The 12636-nt window shown below is 47.3% G+C and overlaps 1 long non-coding RNA gene across 1 annotated transcript; it reads right to left on the reverse strand.

Moving 5' to 3' along the window:
* Window positions 1-7015: 7015 nt before the first annotated feature.
* On the reverse strand, window positions 7016-12214 carry LOC144178083 (uncharacterized). Its single transcript, XR_013323938.1, has 3 exons — window positions 12088-12214; window positions 8356-8458; window positions 7016-7110 (listed from the first exon to the last, which is right to left on the reverse strand). It is a non-coding gene; the product is annotated as an uncharacterized LOC144178083 (long non-coding RNA).
* Window positions 12215-12636: the final 422 nt, after the last annotated feature.

The raw sequence follows: 12636 nt of genomic DNA on the forward strand, positions 1-12636 counted from the left end.
CCACCTTCGTGGCTCTCACGCAACTTGTCCTGGGACAGCTCACATGCTTTTCTTTATCTTTTGTTTCTTGTTTTGCCCGTAACAGCGCGAGGAGCAGGTCTGTTCTTTTTGTGCTTGCTTTCATCTCGCACGTGGAGCCTTTGTGCGCCATTTTGAACGCACCGTTTTTAACACAATTGTTTAATGCCGGGTACACAAACCGCACTGACGTCATATCTGTTTCGGAAATGACACCACGAGAAAAAGTTCCATTGGCGGGCGGCGCTAGGTTTCGAGCCCACGATCACTCTGGCCGCAACAGGAGGTGTGAAACACTCTACCGACTGTGTCATGAAGTCATGCCCGCGTAGCAGTACGAACGCGTCTTTTGTCCTTCTCCCTAACATGTCCATTCAGATGGTGCTGCCGTCTAGAGAGGTGAAGCGAAGTAGTGTGACATGACGCTAATGACCGCCGATAGTTGGCGCCTCGATAGGGCAGCGTGTAGCAGCGGAAGCTGCTTTGGTGACCCGTCCACCGCCTATGTGGAATGCCGCTCAGCTTGTGGAACGCCGCCGCCGCCGCGTTCCAGAAGCTGAGCTCGTTGCACGGCAAGCACCTGACGTACACGCCACGGAGCAGGACCGATGTGGTCGCACCTTTGCCTAAGCGACCAGCTAGCAGGACGTCGTTCGCCAAGTACCCCCACAAGACTGCTGCCGACCCGCAAATCATGCTCCTTTCGCTGTAGTGTACTTTGACTTCACCAGGCGATTTGCCGAGTATCCGTTCGGTTTCGTTCGAATGGTTTGCGAGCGCCTGGGGTTTCAATCGGGCTTACGAAATGCTACGGTACGTGTAATCCAGTGTCTAATGTTGTTGCGTCTAACGGTGCCATACCGACGAAATATAAATTGCGATGAGGAAGTTCATATCGATGCGCAATAAAAATTCAAACGCTCCTGTGAACGCAGATATCACTTTCGTGTTTCACCAATTCCTGTCAAAGAAAGATCAACCACTTTTTTTTGTGACTACTTTTTTCGCTTGCTATCGTAAAAACGAACCCAATGAGCATTTATAACTTAATGGATGTGGGGAATGGCGGTAACACACCTATATGCTGCATCAAATGTACCCGCAGTTTTCTTTCCGCTACATGATAGGGCATTTATGGCGAGTTCCAGCCGTTCTAGGACTTTCGAACAGTTCTATGTATAGGTTGTATTCACTGGCATGGCACGCATGACGGAAACCTTGAGGCTTTCGTAGGCCTTACCTTTGTACAGTTTCTCTTGCTGTTGAAATAAAGTATCACTATTATTATGTGTGTCGCCTTAGCAATGAGGACACGCCGGCTTCGGCATACCGGCCTACGCAGAGGACCATTCCATTGAGCTCAAAAGTATTACCTCGACGTTAACTACCCCTTCGCGCAGAGTCTTACAGCCTACCTGTCGCAAGACACGAGTGAAGTCGTCGGTACAGATCAACTGACTCCCAGCTGGCGGGTTTTGTTATGAGCAATAGATATTTCAGCTTTCGGCGAACGGTTCTACTCCGACCGTCCGGTCACTGGCCGATATATGTCGCCTGTTTTCCAGCTAACAATGAACTCACTGCTACGCCTCTACGTTATCGCCATTTCTTAATCGGCATGCCCGTGAAACTCAATTTCTTAGGAAGCATTATTTGGATTTTGTACCAAGCGACTCCGCCGTCGTCAAGGTGCGTGCATCTGTGTCTATATGTGTACGATCAGACAACTGCGCTGCACCGTAGTCATTCCGTGCGTCGTGCCACTCTTTGTAACCGTAACTCCATAACCCGGTAGTGATGCGGAATTCTCTGGGGCAACTAGAGCATCACCACACAATGTACTGCTGCGAGCGTCGGCCGGTGTAAAAAACTAAGCCGCGAGTGAGGGCATATCACATTAGCAGCAGCGAGAGTGCCCACATAGTCGTGATGAGAGGCATATACAGGTGCGCTTTAAAAATGATACGCGCTCTGATCTAACCAGCACGAGAGGGCGAGCGGACACAAGCCAGTGGAGGCAGCTAGACCGCCAGAAGGTCTAAGAGAGGTATCAGTGGAGCAAGCCAGGGGGACGGGGCCTGGCCATTGACATGGGAACACTAGTCTGCACTGGAGTGGGCCCACCTCCAGTCGGGGACTGGTGTCCATGTGGCACCAGCGACTTGTGCATTAGCCCCTATCGCGGTGATGATTGGGTGCTTCACGCAGCGTTACCGCCCCACCATCCGACGCTTTCGCGGCCACACATTTTGGTATGTCGCGATCCTCACATCGGTACCACCCTCCCCCTTCCCGGCAGTTTTAGCGATGCAATCCACATCACGAGCCAGTATAGAAAAACCTCAGAGATGTCAATGTCCTCCAGACAGTCACGATCTTATCAAGAGCCCACAGCATATGTCTGAGTCACGTACTTCGGCATATCGAGCCGAGACCACACCACCCCATGCAAAGAATATTCCAGCAACAGCCAAACGAACGAGACAACCGAAGCCGAAGCCCGACTGGCCATTCGTCTCGATAGTGTCTCGAACTGTGCCCTACAAAACCTCGAAGACAGCACTAACATAAATATGCTTAATGCATGCTACAAATACGGTTAACACAACGCAATCTGGAAAACAATACCGAGGTAGTACTGTCATTCCGAAGAAACACAAAATGCTCACGATCAAACATTATCCCCCCATTTTCCTCAAGTCACATTTAGGAAAAACTGATGACACCTGTCCTCCTAGCCGTATTTATCAAATACAAATAGAATACTGAAGAATTTCGCCCGCTGAAAGTTGAATTCAGAGCATGTATATCAATGTCAGAGAAGTTAGATAAACTATCCGAAGAATTCATAAAACCCCTAGCGGTATGGACACGGTGGCGATATTGACCGTGGAAGGACCACGACATTACAACTAAGCGCACTAAAGCGTTGCGCAGGGGCTAGTACCGGACGATCTGGGCAAGAAAAAATCAATATTGTGAGCATTCTTGAGCACACTCCTGGCGGTGGAGAATTCCGGGGGACAATTCCCGCACTTCTCTTCATCTGTTCCTACTCATCAGCACAAGCCCATACGTGTTTATAGCAACTAGACCTACTCCTAGCGGGCACACCACAGAGGTCCACCCCTAAACCTAGTCGGCCTACCAAAGAGTCTTTGGTGGTTGCCCCAGTCTTGTATCCTTTGCAGCAGGAAGCAGAACCTAGCTTCGTGACCGTTGCCATGGCAGCAGGTGATGCAAGGTGGTTCTAGGAATTCCACTGCGTGCGGGTCGTCAACGCGCAAGTACACGGGCCGAGATCCCTTACTTCCAGCACCGTAAATTCGCCGCTGGTGGCGCCAATGAAAACGTTCGCGAGGCTACAAGGAAGCCAGGAACCGATGCGAAGACATCCCGCGCCTGCCCAGGCTTGCGTTGCGAAGTTGACAGCACGGCCGCGTCTACTCGGTTACTTCTCCGGTATCTCACCGTGACCTTCATTCTATTTTAGTGCCTCCTATTGCTTCTCTCCTCCCTCAATTTTAATGATTACATATGGTATTAAATCCCCATAAAGTGCAACCTGCATATTGCAGGTTTCTTTGCCACTCTTCCCACTCTACCGCTGCTGCTGTTGCTGCTGCCGCTGCTGTAGCCTTGTTGCCACACGCCGCTCAGTGCCTACATCACCGGGGGAAGTTAACGCCGTGTATCACGCCGACGCCAGTATTTACTCGCATAATCCTCGCACTTTTTTTTCGGAAAAGTCAATGCAAAGTTTAGGGTGCGAGAATTATGCGGGGAAAAAAAAAATCCCGTGCACAGTGTTGCCAATTTGCCTTATGCCAATCCCTCAAATGTAGCGGTCGTTTTTTGTATATGCAAGCTCAGTGTTGCCAACAGCAGCTATTTCTTTTTATTTTATTATTTACAACGTAAACAGTCTCCCGTCGATCAGCGATTATGAAATTGCCGCTTTTGCTTTCTGGCGCGCGCCCTATCTCGTCGTCGTATGTGCGTGCCCTACTCCAGTAACGCACGTTGAAGTCGGTGACGCCGAAGTGCCTGCCTGGGCACGGTTGCCGTGTTCGATCGTGTACTCTTTCGCTTTCAATTTGAAAGCGGCAGTGTAGCTGGCGTTCTTCCCCATGACGAAGCGGCACCAAGCACAAAACAAAGAGATCAAAGAGTTCTCAAAATGGCAGCGAGCTATCCACCACTGACGCGAGTGACTCACTGACTGCTGCCGCTCAACGACGGGACCACGACGGCGACACTACGACACGACAGCGGGCTGCGCGAACACCGTCTAGTTGCGCGCACGCGAAACATGCGCGAAACCGGCTCAAGGACAGTGGGAGTAGAGTGTTAGCATAGAGTTAATACTCTGTTAGGGAGTAGCCATGCAGGTTGTTAGGGCGCCTGGATGGCCTTGGATACACAGCGCTCTCCGCCGAGCGGAGAGGCGGGGGGGAGGGCGCGCGTTGGAGAGCGCGTGCACCATGCGGGTTTCGCGAGCAGGCAACTTTCACCGCTGCAAAGTTTGGGGTGCGAGGATTATGCGAGGAACCAAAAAATCGAAGTTTTGGTGGCTCACATTAGGGGTGCGAGGATTACGCGAGTGCGAGGATTACGCGAGTAAATACGGTATACGTTTTTACGTTCTGGGCGTATTACGTGCTCTGTGCATGTATTTGCCATGTGAAAAGCGTGATATCGATTAAAGCACTTCCCAGACAAGCGAAGAGTGGTTCAGAAAGAAAATTCATGCTGGCGCTCCCCGCCGCGCACAACGGTCGGCAGTGTTAGGGGAGCGTCTCAGTTTGTGCGTGTATCACTTCCTCTACGAAGTTCCACCAACTATCCTGCCACCAAGCGTCACTGCGCTTAAAGCTATCGTCTCAACAGCGGGCAGGCAAGCAGAAGAGCCTGCGCTGTGCTGACAAACGTGGTGCAGTCCCCAAATGTATGTGGCTCGAAGACGTGAGGCAAGGAAACGATACGAGGTGGCCATGAAAGACGACAAGCGTCGCGAAGACTGCTCTTAGAAGCGGCAATCCGAAAGCTCGAAAGGTCAAGCAGCGGGTGCACGGCAGTCACTCCAATAAGGTCCAGCACATAGTCAGCAATTCGGAGGACGGGGACCACACGGTTACGAAGTAAGCAGGCGCCGTTTAAAACAATGCGGCAGTAGGCGTGCACCCTTAAAATATGCGTTATGACGACGGTGTACAAGCACAAGTTTAAAGCTGCATTGATGTCGTCGTTCCCTCCACTGCGGTATCCGCCAATTTGTATTTCTATCTGGTGCCAAATCTAAGTTGCTGCTCTTGCCTCAGCCCTGTTAGTTTTTGCCTCATTCGCTGCTGCTTCCGTTTGTTTTTTTGCGCTCTTGGACGCTCTTGGTCACTCCTTGGAAGTCAATATGAATTCTCCATCTACTTTTCACTCTCCCTTCTTTGTCTTCCCAATCGCCTTCGAGGACTGCGCCGTGAATCATTACTATGTCTAGTACTGCAGTATCTACGAATTGTTCGACATCAATTAAGGTATTGTCTTTGGGAACAGGCAAAACGGCACTAGAATTGCAAAGTGCAATAAATAGCATCAGATGGTTCCCTGCCACTCGAGTGCTCGAGAGCAGCCATAGACACTCGCTCCATGGCCCGGGGGATCAAAATGAGCTCCCCTTCAGCCGGAGTTGGCGGCACGGCACTGGCTACCACCCCGAAGCATACAATATCCGCACATTGCCATGCCTATCTGAAAAGTTTCAGAGAACGCACTCACACAGACAGCGGAATTGGTAAGGCACCGGACGTACAATTGGAAGACCATTGGCTCGGTCCAGTGCCAGGTGTATCTCCTTTTTCATGACTTCAAAAATGCGTCTTAGTGCGCCTAAAAATGACAGGTCGCCTTTGCCGTACTCGGACGTGTTCGTTCCAGCTTACCAGTCTGGTTCTATATAAAGGTGGAATACTTCTCGCAACGTGTACTATTGAAACTACAAACATTGTAACCAGGATCTGGTGATTTCAGAAGTTAATTGGTTGGTGAAATATTTGGTATTTGTAGATAATGCTGCAATTAGCAAGGCTAAAGCACGAACGACACAGGTGGCATAACAAGTCCCGTAATTGTTTTCTGTTGGCGATGTTCATTAGAACTGAACATAAAAATGCCGTGTACCTGTTTGCTTTTCTGCAAATATCGTCAAAGGACAATTATGGTATGCCGCCTCTGCTACGTAACCCCTTCTCCGCTCTCCACTCCCACCACCACGGTTTGTCCCAGCTCTCTAGCTTTCCTTGTGTGAATTGAAAAGTGATTCTTCCAATGCAAATCAGTTTTTATGCATTCGCACTGCACTGGTGCTATGTGTTGGGACAACGCGTATTGATTTTTTCATTTATTGTTTTTCTTTCAGCTTGAAACAACACAAGCGAAAGCTCTGTTTTTTGTGCTTGCGTTTATCTCCGTCGAGATGGAGCATTTATGCGCCGTTTTTAATGCGTTGAATAGTAAAAACTCATTAGTGTTCATTCTGGACTAGGGAAATACCGGTCGGTATTTACAATTTGTCTCAACATTCCATTTGCGATAATCGATGGGCACATAGGTGGTTTGCGCTTGCAGTATGGTAGTTCCTAATTGCTGTGCATATGCAAACTTTTTTCTGACTTATAAACCTATTTAGACTTATTCCTATGTTGTCGTTATTTTTGACCAGAAGGATGAAATGGGGGACAGAGCGACGTATTGAGAAACAGACAGACAGAGGTAAATTTTTGCGTTTAGTTATCCCCAGAACTACTATCGTCTTTGCAAAATTCTGTGCGACATCACATAACTTACCGAATAATTTATTATACAAGCTTTGGGCAGAAATTTTTTTAAGGCACGATTTCTGCCAAATGGCATTGTATCGGAGCGAATGAATGAAAACGAAAATATTCTACAGGGTAAAACTAGAGGATGTACACAGAAAAACCAAACTCACTTACCTGTCACTGTGGATTCAATGCCGCTAAGTTTGAGTAAGACGACGGCGTCTTCCGCACTCATGGCAGTGTAGAGCACTCCAACGAGGTGGATGCTATTTACTGCCTGCACACATAGTACACTGCTTAGTTGGATATCTTTAGCCCACATCTTCTACGTTCATGAGACTAATTAGTATTACCAAAGCTAACCGCTAATTACACTACCCAAAGAGGTGTCAAATATTTCGAAACCGTGTATTTTGGCATCTCAAGAACTTTGTAAATATGTGCAACGTTCGGGGTGGGCCTTGATGGTGCTCTGTGTTTAGACCTCACACGTTAGTAATGACCGTGACACATACGTGGCAAAAGAAAAGTTTAATTTAAAAGAGGCATCTAAAAAATTGGCGCAGCTTACACCAGTTGTGCGAGCCTGGAGAAGCAGCAGAGCTTGCGGCCCCTCTCCCTTGGTCGGAGACCAGCTGCTGTGGGTCGCATGGACTTCCGAATTTACCGCCGAAAGTTTTATGTGGCTGGCACACCCGGATCGTTTAGTCCGCAGGTTGTCCCACCTCCCCCACAGTGAATCGCGTTAGCAGGCGCTGCAACCAGCGGCAACCGGCTACGCGAACTGGGCGTCTGTAGCGCGAGGTGTTCTGTGCTTTCGGGGCACAAACGTGTCGTGGCTTACTTTCAACTGAGCAAATCAATTGCTACGAGTCGCCGGCAGCCGGCCGGCTAAACGCTGGGCCGACTGATTCTGTCGGTGGGTTGGCTAGCCTTGGAGCAGCGCCGTTAAGCCGAGCCATCTCGCTTTGACGTCATTTGGAAGCTCATAGGAAATCGGCAGAAAGGATGGAGAGAGGAGGACAGCATTTTGAAATTGATTTTTCTATTGAATGAAGTCGTGTAAACGCAGCGAGAATAGTCGAAATATGGCCTAGAGACTACAGACTACAATTGGCGCTAGTATTCCGCAATTGTAACAAATTGCATCCTTGATATACGAGTCGTCGATGATCCGCGGGCAGTCAGAGGACTGTGTTCGGACCGGAAGCCCCATAGGAATACATGGGAACATTTAACGCCGGTTCACGTTTCGAGAAGTCCGCGGACGATGTGGAACTGATAATTGAGCAGGCCCAAATAACTTCAGTGTCCTTTTAATACCTAGTAGGCTGCCTGTTAACAACAATGTTAATATTTTACTTTTTACAAACGCGCAAATATTCCTCGCAAATTTCCTTACTGGGTTAACGGCCACCAAGCAGAGCTTTATTTTAGGTGTGGCGACTTGCAACGTTCAGGCTACGCTTTTGGTTGTAGAGTGCGAATATAGAAAGCAATGAACGTCAGTCTGTACACTTACAAAACATACGCTGGCCATGGTCTGTATGTTGGGTCGGTCTTTGAAGAGTACAAACCTGAAGAGGCTGTTCCCCATTGGAGTTGTATCGGCGGATCAATTCAAGCTGAAAAGAAAAGTATTGTATTGAAAAGTGCTATATTACTTTTTTTTACAATAAACAAATGGCGTCAGACGTTTGCGTTCACTGTGTGGCTATATATCGTAGGTCGTCGGGTGTCTGAAGCTTTTAGTGTTACGCAAGCCTACGTATGACCCCCATCAGTTAAAGAATCTCTGACAATTAAACTGAAGCTTTGCTTATTTTTCTCATAAATAATACCACAGTTATTAGTTACCACAAGAAGAATAATTGGTATGTGGCCTTAAAAAATGGAGCTTGGTTAGACGTCCACGCAGATAAAAGACAAACAGAAGAGTGTCTATAGCATTTTAATTCACCGGTATTAAAAGTTGTTGGGCCACGGTTACAGTTTCCGTTTACCCCATCAGAGTGAATTATATATTGTGCGCAGTGCTAACGCTTGCAGCCAACCTGGATCCCGTAGAGAGCAGGATGTCTAGCATTTGCCGTAATTCATAGGAAAAGGCCTAACAACGACCACTTCAGTAAACGACTATACTGGTCTCGAAAATTCTTCAAACTGGAACATGCGTTCTAACTATAAATATACTGTTTTTGCTAGACTTGGCGTCTAGGTTCTGCGAACAAAGCCAGCCAAGTACGCATAACATGCTTCCTGATCATTTACCCAGTTACACCGTTTATTGCAAGGGCGTCCTGATGCACGTATAGACGAATGATACGAGTAACAGACCGAAGTGTGTGCCTAACATAAGGGAAAAGTCTCGCCGTGCGGCCATATGTCATTAAACCTTTTCACCACAACTTTACCATGCTTCCTGTCCCCTACTAGATTCCGTACAGCCTGTGGCTACAGATAATGAGGACTGTATCACTGGCTTTTTTATAGGTCTGAAAAGGCTGGACAGCAGTACTCCGCTTTTGCGTTGCATCTATTAACCTGGTAGCGTTTTTGGTTAAATAACGATTTTCGGCGAGTAGTTGGCGAACGCAGTTGTCATGCTCTGCACTCATGCTTTTCGGGCGTCAGCGAAAACGCGCCACCATCTCTACCCGCGAAAGAGCAGAGTGGCTGCGGGAAGCGAACTCCCGCCTGCAACTGCATTCCGGTTCAGCAACAATTGGAGTGTTCTAGGCCGGAGGCCTACAATATCCCTTCGTCCTGCAGTGGGCCTGAGTAGGCTAATGATGATGAGGCTAAAGAAGTGTTGGTCGAGCTAGAAGGAAGTTATTTTAGCATGCCCAATGCCTGCGCAGTATGGTTTATACTTTCCCAATCCTTCCTGGCACCGATGAGTCATTTTGTTCGTATGTGGCAGTATATTAAGCCTTTGCTTCAGCTCTCCTGTACAAGGTTCCCTTCAGTGCTCGGTCAGCGGGGATAGTAAATGCAGCAGCTCCGTTTCAAAAAGCTCCTTCGACGACGAAAAAATGTTATCGCGTCGCGGATGTTAGACCTACCTTGAATGTGATTGGTTACTTTTTACGTCAGATTACAGCTGATATCCCTATTATACTCTCTAACTATTGTTTACGCCGCATGAACAACCGTTCTGAAAGACCTTGACGGTACACAGATATTTTGGACACTCTGCTCACATGACAGAGGGGGGGGAGGGGGGTCAGCTTGCTTTTCGCAATCAACGTAACGATTAGCATATCCCGTTTTTAATAAAACACAAATGGCAGATGAATGTCTTCTAGGGTGGAATGCTAGCCGTTCTTTGTCTTCAGTATCAAGGTGATGACATGCAATGTACGTCTGTATGCATTTCTATCATCCTCATCATAATTACACGCTTAGTGTTAAGTAGCATAATAGACGTAAATTGAGGCACTTCAACTACGAACAGGCCTAACCGTTTTCCCGAAAAAACAGCATTCGTACCTAAACCGTCTGGTAAGTTTAAATGGGGGCGACCCTCAGTAAAGACAGTGTAATCGGTAATCCATACCACCCTAATAATACATATTAGGAGGCAACAACCGCAACACTGATACCTACGTCCCCCGCCGCACCATTATTAATCATAAATCGGGAGACCGTCGTGACGAGTTCAGTCTATTCATGCTTTAAACCCTACCATCTTTTTTTCCTCGCACTCTCCAATTAGCAATAACGTCGACCTGTCTTGAAAATTACCGATTCCCAATGCGTAGTCGGATATGCCATTCATTGATACCTACAAACGTTGAACCCACAGACCACGAGCCACATCGGCGCCATTACCGGCAGTGGCTCAAATTTTTTACACTAAGCGAATCACGCGAGCTCACGCCATTGAGTAATAAATGTCTTCTTTCAAGTATTGCCAACATTGTTGGTAAAGTCTGTCCCCCGCTACCAGAGATTGAAATGACATAACAAACCGAAATTCATAACCAGGTTACCGAATTACGATTCTATCATTACATTGTGCGATTGCTGTTTACACTGAACGCACACCGTGCAATGACCTTGTGGTGATAGTGCTTAACGTGCGGCATCTAATGAGCAGTCACAACAGCACCTAGGCTGCGTCTAATCTCACGGCAGCCATGAGAATTGCCTCCGGGAAATTCTCACGGCAGTTTCCATAAAAAGCTGACTGGCCTAAAATTCGCTGATTAATATATCGTCCCAACGCACCTAACATAACACAAACTCACCGAACCTCACGCAACATACTGAGCGCATCATAACCTACCCGAATCAAACCCAACTGCAACAAACCTAATCTAACCCAGCCCAACGACGCAGAACACAACCTATATTAAACGTAATCCAAAGCGTTCTAGAAGTACTGTGCGTCGATCCCTTGATATAGTAAAAACCAGAGTAAAAACAAAGAGAAATAAAAAATCACGATGGCGAAAAAATTACGAAAGCTAAGAAAAAACACTTCGCAATGTAAGACTCGAACCTTAGCCTTCTCGTTTGAAAACAACTACTATACCACAGCGCCAGAAAGGCAGCTGCAAGCGCGGCTTTTGGGGGAATATTTGTAACATACAATCTCCGGGTGGCGTGCTTAGCCAATGATGGGTGACTGCCGTGAGAAATTTCTGGGGGTAAATCTCGCAATTGCCGTGATAATAGACACTACCCAGAATCTACTACTTCACCCAATACACTTTGTTCGCTAAAAAGCGGCCAGATACCCACCAGACATCCGCTATAAAGGCTAAATTGCTTCAGTAGACATTATACGCTTTCTAGAAATACGTAATATTGCCTTGCAACATATCTAAACCAGTTATTCCACCCGGGCCGACGACGCCCAACCGTTTTCTTCTAGCAAAGAAATCCTCTCGGCTGCGCTCCAGACAAATATTGGCGGCCTAAACAATGCGACTTCAGATTGATCAACGGGCCGCAATTCAGAAAAACTAAATGTTTACATGAACTCTTTCCACCCCGAAGAAAACCGCCTAGAATCACACCCACGCCGGAGCGCGTTACCGTAGCGCGCAATACTTTCAGCTGATTTCCAACGTTTTCCTTTAGGTCAACATAGAAACAGAAAGCTGCTAGCACTCCTTTTCTGCACAGGACAGTATTTGAAACAGAGAATAACAACCCTCGACTGTGCCTGAGATAGGTGCGAGATGCTATGCACACACCAGATATTATATCGGAGGCTTTTTTGACGGACGAAAGGCATTCTTACCGTCTTGGTGAAAGCACGAACTACAGGATCAGAGCGGCTACTGCGACGTTCCGGTTGTCGTTTTCCTTACGACACGCGTGTGCGTTTTCTTCTTCCTCCTCTTCCAAACTATCTGACACAGAGCACGGAATATGATTTCACGATTATTTGTTCACATTGTTTGTTCAGTTTGCCCGAATATTTATAGGCAACACACTGCTGTGTTTGAAAACTGAATTAATGATGATGAAGCATAAAAATGCGTCAGTGACAGTTACCCCAACCGTTTTCCAATTTGCACAGGTAAACTTGGATATAACGAAGTTGAAAAAAATTTGCGTTATTTTCGTTAGATCAAGTTTTTCCTTAGATGCAGGTTTCGAGTCAAAGCTGGCGTGAATGAAGCAGAAACGAAACCAATATACTAGACATCAGTGCTTCTGAATTCAGCCTTGTTGAAGGATATATCTCACACTGAAAAAGGGAGTGATATGCGCCTCCTGCTCACATACGTAACTTAAGCATCACTTAAGTATCACGTAAGTTAAGTATTCGCAAACGTAACTTAAG

The sequence above is a fragment of the Haemaphysalis longicornis genome, unplaced genomic scaffold, assembly GCF_048455015.1.
Source record: "Haemaphysalis longicornis isolate Haplotype H1 unplaced genomic scaffold, Haemaphysalis longicornis Haplotype H1 scaffold_4, whole genome shotgun sequence".
Classification (NCBI taxonomy): Eukaryota; Metazoa; Arthropoda; class Arachnida; order Ixodida; family Ixodidae; genus Haemaphysalis; species Haemaphysalis longicornis.